This window comes from Podarcis tiliguerta (assembly GCF_965153285.1).
Source record: "Podarcis tiliguerta genome assembly, chromosome: 1".
In the NCBI taxonomy this organism is placed as follows: domain Eukaryota; kingdom Metazoa; phylum Chordata; class Lepidosauria; order Squamata; family Lacertidae; genus Podarcis; species Podarcis tiliguerta.
Genome location: NC_139534.1, coordinates 33907597 through 33927068, shown reverse-complemented (window position 1 = coordinate 33927068; position 19472 = coordinate 33907597).

Genomic DNA, 19472 nt, shown 5'->3' with positions numbered 1-19472 from the left:
AAAAATGGCAAACGGAGAGACACGGGAAATGATAGACTCACCATCTTTCAATCCAGGTTCTAGTAGGAATGGGAAGAGCTTTGAAGTAGGAGACTGAAAGGAAGGCACAGAAACTTAGGGAAAGACCAAGACGCTCAAATAAGTCACCAAAAGTATAAATTAATTCTGTTCTAGATACAGCTAGTGTTTCCTTGTGTTGCTTAGTATTTCTAACTTTGGGCAGAAGGTAGACTATGGTTCCTTGTTACGCAATTGACTACTTTTTGTGGTAGGCTTCCTAGTACCTACTGATTGCTAGAATTCTAGATAAAAACCAATATTCTGGACTAGGAGAAGCTTGTTTTCATCATAAAAGGTGCTTGCTAGATCTTGAACGAGAGTGAGCACTCAGGAGCTCTTTTGAGCAGATTAGTTATGTCCCAACAGCGCAGAAATCCAGGGTATGCACACTTGCTTTGTAGATTAAAAACATACCAGTGGATCAATGAAGCTTCTTGTAAAAGGGGGTGAGGAACAGACTGTGCTAGACAGCTCCGAATCCACTCCTGTGCAAGAAGTTTCTTATGTAAACTGTGAAGAAGCCTGTGCATTCCAAAGGATATGTTGAAATGGAACATTGTTAATTGACAAGTCATTTATTCTTCTCATTGCTTTTATTCAGCTGGAATTGTTTATCCCAAAGTTTTGTCGTTAACAAATGAGCATGAAGAACAAGAATGGAAATCTTCAGCTCCAGATGAGTAAAAATTGGCAAAATTGTTAGGCTTTAAATAATACATCTTTCCTCAATGCATTGGCTGCGGGGAATCATCTTGAGATGTCACCAAAGTCTGTCTTTCCATGATTTTGAATGCAAACGCCAGCAATTCATTATACTTCTCATAAATATAAAGTGAGAATAATGACTGCTAAGTTCTTCTCCAGCTTGGGTTTTAATGAGAGGCATAGAACTCCAACCTCCCTTGCCCCAAACCCAATGCCCAAAGCTGCTCCCAATTCAGCACTCAGAGGAAAGAACTTTCTCTCCTCGGCCTCTTACAGACTGCTGATACTGCAGTGACCTGGGCACAAAGGTCTCTGGGAAATGTAGTTTTCTGAAGGGTCCTGTGGCCTGGCTTCCTTTATCAGGATCCTAAGTGCCAGGTCACTTAGTGTGGATCCTAAGTCCCAGGTCCAGGAGTATGGATTGGGGAGAGGAAATGAGGGAGACCTTCCTCACCTACCACCATCAGAGCAGGTAACTGGGCTTTGGGAAGGAAGATAAGCAGCTCATGGGAATGTGTCTGATTATTATTGGGAGTGCAGTGGAGTCCCATTTTGGTTTGTACTAAACCAAGCTATTTTCCAGTGTCATGATGCCATGCCCGTGGATGCTTACACACTAAGTTTGCAATGCTATGCACACTTTGGAATAAACCTCAGAGCTCAGGATCAGGATGCTCATAGTCCCTATGTTATGTTTTGAAATACGGTGATGGTGTCATATAGGCCAGACAGGTGGAAGTACCATGGGAACAACCTATGGCTTTGCCCTGCTGTTTCAAAGCTATTGGATGTGGCAGACATCTTGCATCTTTTTCTGTTCAGTGATCTGCAGCTTAAAATTAAGCACACTGGAAAAAGCTGAGCCTTGCAGTGGTAGTTCCTGGCGATTAACACCTTAGGGAGTTCGGAGGCTCATCACAGTCAAGTAAAGTCTGCCACTGAAATGCCCTTTTCTTATGGTAAGCCAGCAATTTCTTCATCTGAAAAGAGGTTGTGCGTGTGCTATTTGCCTATCCCACTTTGGTTCTTTGCCTCCTTCCCCCCTCATTGTTGATGACAATTAGGATAGAGCTGCTGTAGTATAGCGAGAGGCAAATCGCACAACAACATGAAATTGCCAAGGGTGAAGACCGCATTTCATAATTTCTAAAGGAACTGAAAGTGTATGCTAGCAACATCAATGTCCTTGGTGTTTCACACACGTTTCCTTTTGTCATCTTTGACTGAACGTGTTCTGCAAGTTTTGAAAATACTACCGCCACCTCCGCCGCCCAAATGCCAACTGTGTGGGCAATCATGTTTCTCTGAAAGCAACTATTGTGTATCTCTAGGTGGCACATTCCAATCTGTGAATACTAATGTGGAGATAGGAACACATGCATACCTTTGAAAGAATGATACGTGAGGACACCTGTACTAGGGGTGGCAGGAGTCAAGCTTTTATCATGAGCTTTCAACAGGAACGCTGAAAATGCAGGCCTTCCTCCCCTGCAAGGTCTTAGTTTCCCTTCCACAAGCAAAGGAGGAGGAGGGGCTCAGAGGCAATGTGGAGGATTAGTGGCCATAGCTGAAAGGCACTGAAAGGCCTACCCTGAACAGGAAGTGGTGCAAGGAACAGATGCTTCTTTCCAGAGACTCTGGACTTGTAGTTTGAGACATGGAAAACCACACGTTTCACGTTCTCAAATGTGAAAGGGTACTCTGAGCGGTGCAAGATTCCAGGGGTTCCAGGAAGCTTACCCAGGGTCTGTGTTTCCTTTTGGGAATGAGGGCCAGTGGAGACTGTGGTGTCTTTATGATGTATGGCTTACTTACACACGTATATACAACCTGAGCCTATAATTGAGGGGTTCACAACAGCAACACCCCAAGAGGTTCCTGCTTCTCCCATAGTCACAGCCCTGGATTCAAACAGACATTAGTCTTTGTGCTCTACCTGCTACTTTGCTTGTAACTCCTAACTCTGCTACTGGAAGCTCTGGCTTTATCTGTTGAGAAAAAGGCCCCACTCATTTGTTGTCTCACACTGAGTCACTTTTGATCCTTTGTTGTCTTAATGGCTTACCCGCCAAGCTATCACCTCAATACAAGAGACTAGGCTGACTTAATTAGCTTTTGACACTTGCTAATTCCAGGGGATTAGAAGTGTCTAGTATACAACTTAATACACATGGGTCTAGCTCCCAGTTTTAACAGCCCCAGCATTAATTAAATTATAACACCTGCTGGATCTGCGGATTATAACACCCACAAACTCATAGCTCTCTCTCTCTCCATTCAATATATTATATATTCAAAGAGCAGCATTACTTTATTGTTGTATGTTATCATTAAAATAATATATATATCACATTTCGTTTCGAAAAGAAATTCCACGGCAGTTCACGCACAAATAAAAAACAGCAGCAAAATAACCAATTATGTAACTACAGCTACCTGTAATTAAAATGCATCGTGAAACAGCTGCATCAAAACATCCATAATTAAAAAATATAATAAAGAAGCCCGTTAAAACAGCATAACAGTTAAAACATAACATTAAAAAGGAACTGTATGTAGTGTAATACCCCTTTTAATAAGATCAGCCAACAGTCATAGAATTGTGAATTTGGCTAAAGATGGCAGAGTAGTTTCAGTCGTTTTAATTGCAGTGTTGCTTTAATGAGATTATTGTAGTACACGTTTTAATTGTGGCCATTTAATATTTTAATATCTGTGTAACTAGCTTTATACTTGGTAAACCACTTAGAAGCCCGTTTTGACATTAATGGGCATATAAATAAATAAATAAGGGTAGTTAGCATTTTGAACTCCTCCTGACTGAGAAGACCCAGGTTTACGTTTAGGTTACCTTGTACCAGCCACTGCCTGAGCCTAGACTGCTTCAGAAAGAGATCATGTGACAGGCAGGATCTGTCCTCCAATCCCCCAGGCTTAAACCACTGACCGAAGATAATACTGCTCCAGCAGATGATATCATCTATTGTGTTGTTTAAATAATGTGGGAGCTTTGCTCACTTGTGTTGCTGCTCCAAGATGCTACTGCCCCTCTCCCATGCTAAGCTTTTCTTCTTCCTCCTCCTCTTCTTCTTCTATGCTTGGTGAAGGAAGTGAGATACTGGCAAGGAGGGCTGAACAAGAGAATGTATACTTGGAACACTCAGAAAGCCTTATACAGATGTGATTTCCCCCCTCTCCCGGTACTTCATTTAAATCTTTGCTGTGCGTTAGGCATTAGAATGCAATTTGTATCTATTAGGAGGAAGAAGATGACAGTGACCAGGATGGGATCATGGCTACCCCGGAGAAATATAGAGCACTGGCTCATCACTTAGTGAAACACTGTCACAGCTTTCGTAGTAGCACAGAACTAATTACCCATGTGCTAAAACACAGCTTGCAAATCACACGTTTGCTTTAACTGCAAGCGTGAGTTGGGCCTGTTGTTACACAGGTAAACAAAGGAGAACAGATGCAAAGAGGAGGTGGGAACATCTGCCTGTTGGTAGATGGTAAACCTTTAGTTGCTCTCCCCGATTAAGCAATTGCATACTTAAGGGCAGGACTTGGTGTTACAAGAAATATAGGATTGCCGCAGAAAACAGCAACTCCTTGTCAAGCCCCCCCCCCATCATGTCTAGTAGAATTGGCTCTGTAATAACTGATGTCATTATATTAGCTATCAACACAAAATAATATCACCAAGGCAACTATCCGTAAACAAACACTAAACGTCCATAAAAATGGCAAAAGTAGTTTCTTTCCCAAATAGGCTTTATCTTAAACAATAACAAAGGTATAAAGAGTCCACTTGTGATATACCAGGCACGTCCAAGAAGTAGATTGTGATGTACTGGTAGATCACTGGACGTCTGTGGTAGATCACTGGTAGATCACCGGCTCCCCCCAAAGAGGCTCAACAACTTTGGCTCCCCTAAAAAAAAGCTCAAAAACTTTTACCTGAACCTCTTAAAAATGGGGCTTTCCTCCTCCCTAAAAAAGGTCCACAACCCAACCTTGACCTGAACCCCCCCAAAGGGGTTAGATCACTTCCAGTTTTTAACTCTGTGAGTAGATCGCAGTCTCATAGGAGTTGGCCATCCCTGTGATATACCAATGGTTCAATGCTTGGATGTCATTCCGGTAATCTGACGTTTTGTCACTGAAGAGCTTAGTCATCAAGCTTTGTAGTAAATAATATACAAGTATGTAAACGACTTAAAGCAGGGCTTTATCTGTCCCCCATCTGCATGTTTCCACTAGAAGGAGCACAGAAAGAGGGTGATGTCCTTCAGTTTGTTAAAGCTCCTTCTGAACTGAATCGCTGAACTCTTTATTTACTGTGTTTGCTATTGTTTAAGATGAAACCTATTTGGGAAAGAAACTACTTTTGCCATTTTTTATGGACGTTTAGTGCTTGTTTACAGATAGTTGCCTTGGGGATATTACCTTGCATCGATTGTAGTAGTCATTGTATCACCACCCTGTTCATTGTTTTATAATTTTTGTTATTATATTAGCTAGGCATTCACCATTCCCCCATCTCCCGCAGTGGCAGCTTTGGTCTGCCTCCTGCCAGTAGCTGGGGCAGCCAGCGGCCGCCTCCCACCCACCTCATAAGGAGGAGGGACAGCAGATGCAAGGGGGGAGATGATGGCAATGGGAGGAGAACACAGAGTGTTGTGGTCCAGGGACTGTGCCCCCCTCCCCCAGGACAGCCCTGCTGATGGCTGCAGAAATACACAGCATCAGGGTGTCAGAATGAATGAGTCGCTCTAGATGTCACAGATTGTGAAAGGGGTGTTCTCCCCCCCCCAGCAGAAGCTTGATGTCCCTTCTTTGAAACCTTAATAGGCTTTGCCCAGAGGCAGGACCAGAGCAAAATAGAAATGGACTGTCCTCATGGACATACGATGAAAAGTGTCCAAAAATTAGAGAGGAAGAGGGAAATTGCTCACTGTACCTGCAGTTTCATTCAAGTGGAATTTCTAACTCATTAAAGATTATTTGATTGTCTTGAGAAAAGCAAATTGCAATTATTTTCCCAGAGCTCCTTGCAAAGGTCAATGTTGGCGCAGTGTGTATATATGCTTTAAGTAGGAGTAGAGGCAGTAACCCATGTTACTTTGTACGGTAAGCTGGTTTCTACACACAGTTGCACACCCTTCATTATCCTCCATCCAGACAAGTAAGAGGCAGAACCAAACGTCAAGGAGACAGTTCAGCCAGGCAGAAATACTCAAGAAGAATGCTGATGAGGGCTGATGAGGGATGTGCCTTGGAGAGAGCAAGATGTGGCCCATTGTTTTTCCCATTGATAAATGACTGTCCCAGTTAAAAAGTAGCAGTCCCAGAACAGATGCATTTGTCCTAGATCCAATTCCAGGATCTTATTTCTCTGGTCTTCCTAGAGTGGGATGTAGTAACCACATGATTCCCCCACCTGATTCCCCTTTTACCCCCTTTTAGGCTTTTTGTTGTTGTTGTTAATTTATTTGCTCTCTGTATGGTATTCTGTCTTACTTGTTTAGCCAAAAGAACCAAAGAAATGAAAGCAGCACGGGAAAATTCCTGGCTAAGAAGAAAGGCTGCATTTATTTTTCCTTCCGTTTATCAGAACGGTAAAGTGTATAAAGGCCATTTTGAAGAAGAAAAAGAAAATGGTAAGAGAAGTGAATAGTAGCCTTTTGTCCTGGGAAGGTGATCAGCTACTATACTGTTGCACACAACCCCAATCTCTGAGCAATGTGAGATTCCAGGGGTTCCAAGCTCTTACTCAGGGTTCGTGCTTCCTTTGGAATGAGGGACAGCAGGGACTGTGGTGTCTTTATGATATATGGTTTATTTACACATCTTACAACCTGAGTCTGTGATGGAGGGGTTCACAGCATTAACAGTCCAAGAGAGTCTTGCTTCTCCCGTAGCCACAGCCTCAGTTTCAATCAGAAATCAGGCATAGCTCTGTCTCCCAGCTGCCCAGACTGCAGCCCACCAGCTTCTAGCTCACATAACTATCAACTCTGCCCTTGTCTTTCTACCTACCAGCGAGTTGAGGGAGGGGCCTCCACTCACTTCCTATCTGGCACAGAGACACTTCCTTTGTTACCTTAATGGTACATACTTACAGGGAAATAGCCTCAGCAGGAAGCTTTGTTGTTTAGTCGTTTAGTCGTGTCCGACTCTTCGTGACCCCATGGACCAGAGCACGCCAGGCACTCTTGTCTTCCACTGCCTCCCGCAGTTTGGTCAAACTCATGCTGGTAGCTTCGAGAACACTATCCAACCATCTCGTCCTCTGTCGTCCCCTTCTCCTTGTGCCCTCCATCTCTCCCAACACCAGGGTCTTTTCCAGAGAGTCTTCTCTTCTCATGAGGTGGCCAAAGCATTGGAGCCTCAGCTTCAGGATCTGTCATTCCAGGCTATTCCAGGAATAGCCTGGCTATTCCAGGAATTGAATCTGTGCTGGATCCAGGAATTAGAAGAGTGCTCAGGCACTCGTAACAATACTTTTATACTTGGTGTGGCATGGCTTGTGTAGATGGCTGCTGTTTGATTCTCCCTCAAGAAGAATGAGAAGAAGGGGAGGGGGGGAGCCCTGCGGGTTGCCAGCCTCATAAAAAAGTATTTGTAAGCAATAAAGCTTCCATCTCCAGCACGGGTGAAATTGACAGCTCCTGGCAATGCACAGATGACTAATGGCATTGGGAACCTTCCTACTTTCCCCCCTGCCCATGTCTTGCTTTCTGCTGCCTCCTGTATGATTCAGAGGGAGCTATACATATGCAAATTGGTAGCACCGAAGAAGTGCCTCTGCCATTGCCTCTGGAGGAACTAATAAATAAATACAGGCATACGAACCATGACAACTATTCCCCCCCCCCTCCCATGGTAGGAAAACAAAACTGTGTGCGTCTCTGTGTCTTTTAAATATAAATAATATATCAAATTGGTTTGTCTTCTCTCTCATGTCACTTGTATTTATTTTTTTTGCGGGGGCAGGGGAAGGAAATTTGTGAATCATTTATTCCACCTCAGACAACTATACTAGTAAAAGCAAATCAGCAGTGAAACCAAGGGGTGTGAACATGGGGCTCGGGCATCTCATACATTTTTCATCCCCAAGAGCAAGGAGGATTAAATCAAGGTAAATGGTTTGACAAAGCTTGTTCACCCTGAAGTCCAATGTAATCCCCCCCCCTCCCTGTATTCTGTTGCCACTGGCATAGTTGCACATGCAAAGTGAGTTGCTTGTAAGATTTTGTGTGTGTTTCTTTTATTTTCTTTTACAATGAAGAAGCGCTTAAAAATATAACTTGGAAAAAATGTGCACGTGAATGTGGTTATTTATTTTGCTGGTCTCATCTGCTAACAATACAGAAAGCTTATTTGTTATAATTAGAGATCACCTTTGTCTTGGGGGGAGAACTTAGTAATGGCAATCTGATGCTGCTTAACATGCATAACTTGAAGTGCATTTTTTAATTTCCTGGAAAGTAGCACAAAATTTTAATCCATTGGGAAAATCAAACCGTAAACACTTAGGGCTCATCCCCACATTCACTTGACCCGTATTTTGATCGTATTGTGTACTAATGAATCCCGCCAGGTCTGAGAGCTTCTCTTGCTGTTCCACAGTTGCGTCTTGTGAAAATCCAATCTTACCTGTTGAATTGGATCTAATCCAATGCACAGAAAATCCAAAGAGAGATTCTGCTTAATGGAACTTCAGTTCAGTAGATAAGATCAAATTTTCACAAGGCACAGCCATGGAACCATGAGAAAAGCTCTGGGGCTCAGGAGGAATTAATACAATCAAATACAATCAAAACATGGATCTAGTGAAAGTGTGGGTGAACCTTCAGTTCTTCGTCCCCCTCTGGGCAGTAAGGGATTGTCCTGTGCATACTGACTTGAGAGCAAGTTCCATTGGGCAGCATTCAACTAAAGAATTGCATGAGCGGAATGACATCCATTTCCCCTCTCCTCCACTTGCATGCATCCTTCACCACCCCCAAATCTGCTCCAGAGGGTTTGGGAAACATCGATAACAGATTTAATGAGTGCATGGGGGAAGAAGAGGGGGAAAGTCCCATTGTACAAGTAGAAGCTATTCTGCTCACACAAGGGATCACTTAGCATTACTTTAAATACAATCCATTGAACTTAGTGGGACTTACTTCCCAGTAGGTGGCCAGGCCAGAACTGTATGCTAAGCCCCCCTCCTTTACTGTCTCCCCAACTCTTGAAATTTGTATTCTAAGCTTCCTGACACAGGGGTCTGCAGGGGTCTTCCCTTTTATTTTGCCTTGCAAAGTGCCATGAAACCTTGATGGCAATGTATATGACCATTAACGGTGTTCTGCAAGGTGAGTAAGGCAGTCTAATCTGTAGTCGTGGTTGGAAATATCCCAGGTGCTTAAACATGTGATGATGAGCTGGCACCTAGGAAGTGAAAACACTGTTTCTCCAGCCCTCCAATAGGCAGAGCATTTTGTGATGTTCCAGGCAATCAGACAGACAATTGTTTTCACCTTTTACTTGCTCTGTGTATGCCTTATGTCTGTGAGCTGTGTGTATCATTTCTCTCACTCCAGTTCTTCAAGGGCCACGGCGCTGCACCAAGCTTTGGAAGGAAATCACTGGGGACTCATTGGCATCTTGTGATATTTGCATATCTTTGCAAATGTGCAGGTTGAGCGCAGGTGGAGGCCAGTAGCTTAAACCCTTCAAAAGGCAGACAAAATCCCTTCCGCCTACATTAAAGTATCCAGGGAGAAGGCTGGCAGACTAAGACGCTTTTAGAGCACAGTCTCTGATCCCTCAGTTTTTTTCATCTTTGCCCAATTCATTTAAACAGCAATCTATTGCTCTCCCCCTGTGCTTAGAGGTAGCAGTGGGGTTATCGGGGATGAGTCATTTTCTGTAACTATCATGTAGTTTTCCTAACACAGACCTCACAACTTGGCCTGGTGAGAAATAAAGAAGCATTTGAACTCATTCCGGTTCCATTAACCATCTATCGTTGCAATGGTGCTTAACACCTGCCAGGATGAATCAAACACGTTTTAAATGTTGGACGTGCTCAACAGCAAATGCTGTTCTGACACATACATGGTGGGACTGTCAATATGCCTATGATTTTTGGAAGCATACTTTGCAACAAATTATCTTGATGTTAGGTGCAGAACTGAGACTTTCTCCAATGTTTGTAGTGGTTAATTGGCTTGAGGATGATGTGTCTGCAGAACAGAAGTCTTTAGTTAAAATCTTGTTCATCACAGCCAGAGTAGTTTGGGCCAGAAAATGGAATGATTCCGTGTTCCATCTACATAGGGAAATGGGTTTTGATGTATCTTGAATGAATGGGAAAGGGCAAGCTGACTGATTTGGTCTAGAAGATGAACGGCATCTCCGATCATACAAGTTTTGTTGAGAGGGGCTCATGGGAAATATTAGGCTTGGAAGACATTCATGCAAAGTTGATTTGCACAAATTAGGAATTATGTGTATTCATAAGCAACATTAAAAGTAATAACAAAAGAGAATTTTTACAGCTGCATGTAAAATTCCCCATTCACTACCACCAATATTGAGCCCAGTTGTTAAACATTGACAACAGTGTAAGGGACCTTTCAATTATTGAATAACACAAAGTTTCTCAGTTGTGGGCTGGCCATGGCCAATACATACATATCCTAACTTGTTCCAGAGATGATGATGTTCTTAAGTGGGTGCATTCAATTGATCCAAAAGTTTACAATGGGGCTCATTAGGTATGTAAATCTGAAACCATAGAAAATGCCTAAAAATACAGTAGGGAATTGGTATCTAGACAGTAATGTATCAATGGCCATTTCAATCAAAAGGTTGTCATTGACATATTCTGCGTTAGCTAAACCAGGGGTAGCTAGCATGGTTTCCTCCAGGTGCTTTGGTCTCCTAGCATCCTTGATCATTCCCTTTTGAACAGTGATGTGGGACTGATCCCTGTTATGTAGAGTTGTGTCCTAAATGATCTCACCAACTTTCATTCCAGTCTCTTATTCTTCAAGGCAGATCTCACATCTTGTTTATTTGTTGCCCAACCATTTGGGACTCTTTTTCAGGAGTCACGTTCGTCTTTAAAATGTTATCCTGAATATGCACAGCAACTTAAGTTCTTGTTCTTCAAGGCGGATACCACATTGCCTTTTGTATACATTTGCAGCCTTCAAAAACATCCCTGCTTAGATGGGTCAATGGGCTGACCCAGGTTTGCATGTGAAGGTGAACCCAGCAAATTACAAACGACAAGATGTAGACAAAATGGACCAAGTCAAAAAGTTGAAAAAGAAAATGATGGGGACCAGACATACAGGAAAAAAAATATATGTAGGGTTTGATCCAGACCAAGTTAGTTGAACTCAATTACCACTGAAATAAATGGGACGAGTCATTACTAACTTATCTCATTGAGTTCAATCAAGCCTAAGCTCAAATGCATTTCAAGGGAACCAACTTCAAGTACCATAATATGGATGCATTTGCTGTGCATTAACTAACAGCGTTTTCAGAATGTGGTTGTTTCTATACATCTTTTACAAAGAAAAGAAAAAGGAAAGGATCAATATTTCTCCTTGCAACCTTGCCTTCGCTGTGCATTTATAAATCTCCTTGGCTTAGACCCATGGGAGCAAGGTGTCAGCTTTAATGACCAGATATTTTTTATTTTTTATTTTTTTTAAAAGCCTCACAAAAACGAGAAGCAGCTCCTGTCAAAAAGTGTAGGCCACCAGCTGAGGAATGCAACTTCCTATTTAATTCAAGGGAGAAAGAAAAATGCAACCTAATGTGTTCTTTAATCTAGAGCAAATGGCAAGTTCCTCTGCAATTGTCAGTCCTCTCCTGAGGGAGGAAAGGAGGAAAGTGTTCGGATGCTGAACAGAACATCCTGTGCACTCAGGATAATAACCTTTCAGGCTAAATCCTCCCTGAAACTAGAGACTGATGGGTCAGATTTTATATCAAGGGCTAAACACTCAGTTGCAATAAAAAGGTGTCGAGAGGGAATTTGTTCAGATGCTTTTTTGTCGGACAACAATATTAGATTTGATTGGCCTTTATTTTCCACTCTAAGTACTTTTCTTTTTAGATGAAAAATAGCATCTTCAGTATTAATTTTTGAACATTGGCTAGAACTTGTTCTATGCCACAGGCTTCTGTAAGTAAGTAAGCATGTATGTAAGTAAGCAAGCAAGCAAGTAAGTAAGTAAGTAAATATCTTTTACCAGTAGTTGGGGATCTGTAATTTTTTCCCTTTCCTGTGTGGTTTTATTGTAAATATATTGGTTTCTACATTGCTTTGAATTTTTTGGTAAAATAAATAAATTGTGGCATGTAAGTATTTCTTTTTATAAAAACATAACATAAATTCCAGCAGCTATGGGTGACAATCCACAGCTGTGTGCACTTACTGAAGTGAAAGGATCTTGTGCTAAAATTGTGATCATGGTGTTTTTGCATGAATATGAATTCTGTATTTAATTATTCCTAACCAACCAAATACTATAGATCTATACTTAGCATATCACAAACTCACTCTTAATTTTGCTTTGTTGTAACCTATTTTGATTACTTATTAAAGTTTAAAAATTATGGCAAATATGCATATGGATTTTACATATGGATTTTCTTCAGGTGCTGGTATACCCCAGGCCTAGTACCTTGTCCTCCTTACATGAGGAACCTGAAATGATTCAGGGTCTTCTCTCCTCCATGACAGCTTCAATACCACTCAGGAACATATAAAGTGTCAGTTTATATTGCCTGGTTGGACAGTTTGTAAGGAATAACACAGGAGCCCAGAAAGAATGTAGTTGGTCAAGAGAACTGTGGAATCAAAAAGGTTGATACCTATGTAATAGCTAAGTGACAGGCTTCAGAGAATCTGATCCCTCCCCCAGTGTCAGCCAGTAAGCAAATAAACAAGAGGAGTTCTTACCAAGTAATTTATTCCATAGTTCACAGAGAGAGATGAAGGAATGCAGCCTCCCTAAAATAATGGTGTTGCTCTGAATAAGTCCAAAACCCTCCGTCTCTCCTCTTCTACATCATCCCTACATTCACTGATCTGTGCTTTCTGCCTCTGAGCTTTCTGTGCTACTACCCTCAATGCTCACCTGCCAGTGGGAGAGGAGAGGGATCAGGAATACTCTCCAAAGACACTGAGTCTGTCAGCTGTCTCTCCCCTGGTGTTTCTTCTTCCTGCTGTTCCTCTCCCAATTCCTGCTGTTCCTCTCCTAATATTTCCACACTTCTCCCCTCTGCAGCCTCTGAACTATGAACTTCTGCAAACCACTGTTCTAAATCTATACTGTCTTCCTGTTCTCAGGAAGATTCAGGAGAAGGGGTGGTGGTGGCCCCCACCATTCCTCCTCAGTCCAGCCCCTGGCACTAAGACACCCTTCGAGATATTTTTATTTAGTGAATTTATATACTGCCCTATACCCAGAGGTCTCAGGGTGGTTAACAGAATAAAATCAAAATATAAAACCACAAAATATATAATCAAAATAAAAACAACAACCCAATACCCCCCCCCCCAAATCCACATTTTAAAAGGGCATAGGATAACCTGGTCCTGAGCTGTTTGAGGCTTTGAACACCATAACCAGCACCCTGGACCTATTCCAGCCAGTGAAATTCTTTCAGCTGCAGTGTAACATAATTGTGAAAGTTTGTTCCAGTGAGCAGTTGAGCTGATTGGGGGAAGGCAGCCACGCCAATACCCGTCTCACCAAGTTTGCTCAGGAGAATATCACAGTCCATGGTATCAAAGTTGCTGAGAGATTAAGTAAGAATAACAAGGTTACACTCCCGGGTTCTTCTCTTGATAAAGGCCAGCCCAGTCCCCAAACCAGATCCGAAACATAACACAGCCATAACACAGGATTTTATGCCAGCTTTTTCGACTTACGCTTCAACATTCTGTGTGTCTTTGAGGACCAGCTGACAAAAGTGCCATGTTTTACCACAAATCTGAATGGTTTAGTGTGCATCATTTCTAGTGAAGAGCTTGAAGAAATTAGCTTCCACTAACTTTTAGCTCAACTGACTCTGAAATAAAAGGAGAGGTGATGTTAGTGATTTACAGTAAGATTACAATACAATTCCACACGATAACATTTCATTACAACATACTGCATTATAAAAATAGCACAATTACTTTTGCCAATCTTTTCATTATGATTTTTTTTTTTTTAATGTGTGAGATAACTAAGCTCCCATAGGTTTCCTTTTCGGGTACCTGATTGCTATCATAGTTGAATAAAAATTTGATATACACTGTTTCCATGGCATTTAAAATCTCTGCACACAATATTAAAATTGGTGTTTATGTAGTACAGAAAATTAATGTGCACTCTTTGACAATTTGAAATGTTGTGGAGCCAAGATACCAGTATCAAACCATTTGAGAGGCCATGGTTTGCACATGACCTGGTGGTCCCACTCTATGATGAAATTAGACTTGAAGGAAGCATTCTGTTTCAGCCAATAGGATAGGCTGCTATGGTGTGTGAGTGAGGTGCTCACCTTAGTGTCTCCATTGGCCCATAGAATTTGGCAACCCTATCTTAAGGTGTCACCTTTCAAACAGCTACGTCAGCTCTGGGACACGCTGAGCCATGTTGGAGTGATGCTACATCACTGTCTGATAACACCCAAGTATTTTTGAGGAAGGGAATGACAATTATAGCAAGCCTTTGCCAAACATTATATTCAGTTTCTTTTTCCTGGCAGAAAATAAAGGAGTTGAAGCTTCTAATTTTCTTCTTGGATGATTTCTGCCGTGTTTAGAAATAACTTTTGAAGAAAGCCTGGGGAACTTCGAAGTATTCCCACAAAAATGCCTGACCTGCTACCTGTTACTCTTTCCCCTCCGTTTCCTCCAAAGAGACGTCTTTGAGACAAAAAGACTTTTCTGCTTTATAAAGGTAAAGGGACCCCTGATAGTTAAGTCCAGTCACGGACGACTCTGGGGTTGTGGCGCTCATTTCACTTTACTGGCCGAGGGAGACGGTGTTTGTCTGCAGACAGCTTCTGGGTCATGTGGCCAGCATGACTAAGCCACTTCTGGTGGACCAGAGGAGCACTGAAACGCCATTTACCTTTCTGCCGGAGTGCTACCTATTTATCTTCTTGCACTTTGGCATGCTTTCGAACTGCTAGGTTGGCAGGAGCAGGGACCGAGCAACGGGAGCTCACCCCGTCACAGAGATTCGAACTGCTGACCTTCTGATCGGCAAGCCCTTGGCTCTGTGGTTTAACCCACAGCACCACTCACATCCCTTTCTGCTTTATAGCTTTGCTTGATTTTAATGCTGCGGCAAGGCTGTTGCGCTAGTAGATGTTCTCTGCCTTGCATTCCTTGGCCTTTCTTCAGCTCACCTGGGCAAGGAGCTATTGTGCTGGCCTGCCATTCACAGCTGTAATTTGCACATGAAAAATGGCTGCTTTGGTATGCACCTAGCATAAACACAAAGTACCCCGAGCAGGTATTGGCAGCTGTTGGGCTCGTTTGAGAATAGGGAAGGAGGAAGAATCCATTTTAAATGGATTTATACATGGAATTTTGTGAGTGAGCTCTGCCCACATTAGACAACCTCTTGCATCAAGGGCCCACTTGGGTCTGAACTGTTTGTGCATTGTTGGCTTAAAAAAACCAAACCAAGCTTAAATAAGGTAAGGTAAAGGTACCCCTGCCCGTACGGGCCAGTTGTGTCCGACTCTAGGGATGTGCGCCCATCTCACTCTAGAGGCCGGGGGCCAGCGCTGTCCAGAGACACTTCCGGGTCACGTGGCCAGCGTGATGAAGCTGCTCTGGCGAGCCGGCACCAGCGCAACACACGGAAACGCCGTTTACCTTCCCACTATAAAGCGGTACCTATTTATCTACTTGCACTTAGGGGAGCTTTCGAACTGCTAGGTGGGCAGGAGCTGGGACCAAAAGATGGGAGCTCACCCCGCCGTGGGGATTCGAACCGCCGACCATGCGATTGGCAAGCCCTAGGTGCTGAGGTTTTACCCACAGTGCCACCCCCGTCCCTTTTGATATGCAAAAATGCATATATTATACACATACATTTAACAGAAACATGGGATTATAAAGTTGGAAGGGATCTTCAAGCGTCATCTAACCCAACCCCTTGCAAAACATAAGAGTTCAGCCTCATGTGGTACTACATTTCTGCAGCATAAGTTTGTAAGTGTTAGCACAAGTATTCTTTATATACTTACATGCATTTGTGTATGTATGTGTCACTGTGCTGGTTACATTGGGAAACATGGAGGGCATGTGCAGTATATAACTGGATGAAATTCAAGCAGCTGAAATAAATAATGCGCAAATAACATTTTCCACATCATCATGTGCATTATAATATAATAACACAAATATTTTGTGTGAACGGTTGATATTTTTAGCAGAACCCGTAAAAAGAGAGAGAGACTCTCTTCTTACTGAGATCAAGGAATGACATAGAGGTTTTCAGAAAATTTCATTCCTGAACTACAACACCCCTCAGTCACAGTCAGCATGGCCAATGGCCAAGAATTATGGGAGTTATAGTTTAACAACATCTGGAGGACCTCAATTTCCCTGCACCTGGCTTCATATTCAAATTGCTTTCACTGTCAAGAAGCTTCTCCTAACGTGCAATAGAAAATTATCCTTCTATAACCTAAGCTGGTTAGGACTACTCCTGCCCCTGGGGGCAGCAGAGAACATGACCCCCACACTTCCCGCTGACAGTCATCCGTTGAGACAGATATATAATCTAGGCATCCTGGATTCTAGCCTAGCACTGGGATTTGGGTCCTTTGAATTTGGTATATAAACAATGATCTGGTTTTCTCAAAAGGCAGATGAGGAGCTAAACCTGTTCTTGGGTTGTCCCATCTTTGATGATGACACCATTAAATGTTCCTCCAATAACAACAAAAATATCCTTTCACACAGGAGGCTAGCCTAGCCTTCTCTCTGATGTGCTAAGTTTCTATGTGAAGGATTCTATTTATTTTTTATATGAAGGAACATAGTGCAACCATGATGGCATTTTCCTGCAATTTGAAGTCACGCAGCCTGGAAGCAGATGGTTTGCTTCATCATCTGCCATTGATGAGAATGTGGTAGGCTAGACAAAATACCTGTGAGAATCATCATCATGCCATCCTTGCCTCATTCTGCTCAGGGATTATGTTGCATTATGACGCCACATGGCATATAATCACTATGGAACAAGACATATGCTCTGCCATTCTGCTCCACTGCTTTCCCTCACTGCTAGCCCTGCTCAGAAATAATTTCTTCAGAACGAGCCTTTTGAAATCGGTTGTTGGAGTGCAAGGCACTTCAGCTCCCGATCGGTGTCCTTCAGTCTCAGTAAACAAGCGTGGCATTGGTAAACAATTCCAGACCTTTCAAGAGCCATTAAAATCCCCAATGCATTCCTCCCAAGTGTTTCAGGAAAGCCTTTTCTAAGTACTCAGACTTCATAGGTTTAAACTGCAACATGTTATGTCTGCTACAGAAAAGGCCAAATGTTACCAGCATAAAAGTTTCCCCAGAATTACTCCACCTGCGACACACACTCTTTAACAAGGGGGAGTAAAGTCCCTGACTCTGGTTCTAACACATACCTTTGTATTATGCCTTATGTGCATAAACACATTTTTAGATTGTCAGACATGCACATTTTCCTCAGCTCTAAAATGTACCCATAAAACTTTCTTTGTGGTACAACTGGTTTACTTTACAAATACTCCAGAGAGACAAGCAAATGCACAGATTTCACAACAGAACGAAGAAACTACCAACACAACGAATGGAAAGATTTATAGTATCATCGTGCCATTACTAAACTCGTAATGGACTGAAAATAATAATAATTTGATTCTGAGTGCCACACCTGTTTACTCCCTGTAGATTTTGGTGGAACAGTTGAAAACAATGGTGCCTTCCAATTGCTAACCAAAATAGCAATTATATGAACTGATTAGTCAGTGACTGATAAACTACCACATAAGATGCAACTTTGACCTATTGGACTCCAAATGAATACCCTCCAACATCTCTCAGATGCAAATAGGGGCATTTCTCACTCTCCCCAACTGACTCTCCTCAACCCCAATTTTTTTGTCACAGCCCCCCATGCAGAGCATTTCCTGTCAGAAGAAGGGTGAGTGCTGCTACCACCATACCAATGGGACACAGCACACATACCCTCCACTGTCTTGAGAAAACTTCTTACTCCCAATTTTATTTTATTGTTTGGTAGAGTTAAAAAATGAAAAACACACACCAATAAATAAATTTTAGAAAGGGGCAAGATTAGACTCGGACACACAGAGCATTAAAATAAAAACAAAAACCATGAGTCCTTGTGCTTTGCTCCGCTCCCCTTTTCTTTTCGCCCAGGGTGCCCCTGCCTTCTGCTTGTCCCTCAGAGCTGGTGTTTCACAAAGGGCTGGGCCTCTGCAGTGGCAGCCTCTCTTCCTCCTCCTCCTCCTCCTCCTCCTCACCCACTCTCCAGCAACCACTATGAACTGCCCAAGGGAGGAGGCTGGCAGCAGCAGCAGCCATGGAGAGGCTGTGGAGAGGCAGTGGGATGTTCCCTTGCCACTGCTGTCACTTGGGAGAAGTGCTGGCTCATTCCCCTCCCCAAACTCAGCGGTGGCAGCACTGGCAAGGGAAATAGGGACACCCAGGACCAAATCAAAAGCTGGGGTGGCTTTTGTAAATCCAGGGCTGCCTGTGGAAAATAGGGATACTTGAAAGGTATACAAATGGTTAGGTCTTTATATGCTTAAGAAACCTCCGTCACCTCTCTCTGTGAGGAACTCTGCACTGAAGGCCCCACAAGGCCAATAACACTCCTCAAGCATCATCCTCTGGAAACATCCATCCAAGTAGGACTGGAACCACAGAAAGGTGGAGCCACCCACCCCTAACACATTGATACCGGAAAGGTATCAAAAGCCGCTGAGAGCTCAGGGAGAATTAACAGGGACACATTTCCCCTGTCTCTCTCCTGACAGAGGTCATCATACAGGGTGACCAAAGCAGTTTGTGGTGCCAAAACCAGGCTGAAACCCTGATTGAAATGAATCTAGACATTTCATACATGAAGATACTGCAGAGTTGAGAGCCTGTTTTTCTGGCTTGATGATGAATCTTGAGTCTGTTTTCTATGCCAAAATGTATTATGCTCAAATCAAGTACATTGCTTCTTCTTATTAAGTGGTGATATAAAGGAATTGTAGCTTTGGGAAGCAATGTAATTACCACCAGAACATCAATCAGCTTTGAGAAACTGTGGATGCATCAGATCTAAATAATGTTGTGGAGAGGTGTTTTATCAGGTTTTACAGATTTTATCCATTTTTTTTAAAAAAAACCTGTTAGGTAGATTGTATTTGTTCTGCAGTTCCAGACAGCGCAGTAGGAGGTTCTGAGAATTCAATAGGTGTGAAAGCTTTAGAATGGATGCATCCCACAATGGCTTCTCTACAAAGTGGCTGGCAAACTGTTTGAACTGAGAGACCGAGCCAAATGGGTCAGGTGTTCTGGAGCATGTGTGGAACAAATTATGCTTCTGTTTGCTCCATACAAACTAGGCTGCTCTAATTAGAGGAAAGCACCTGCCTAGTGAGCTCCCCGATGCAGCCTA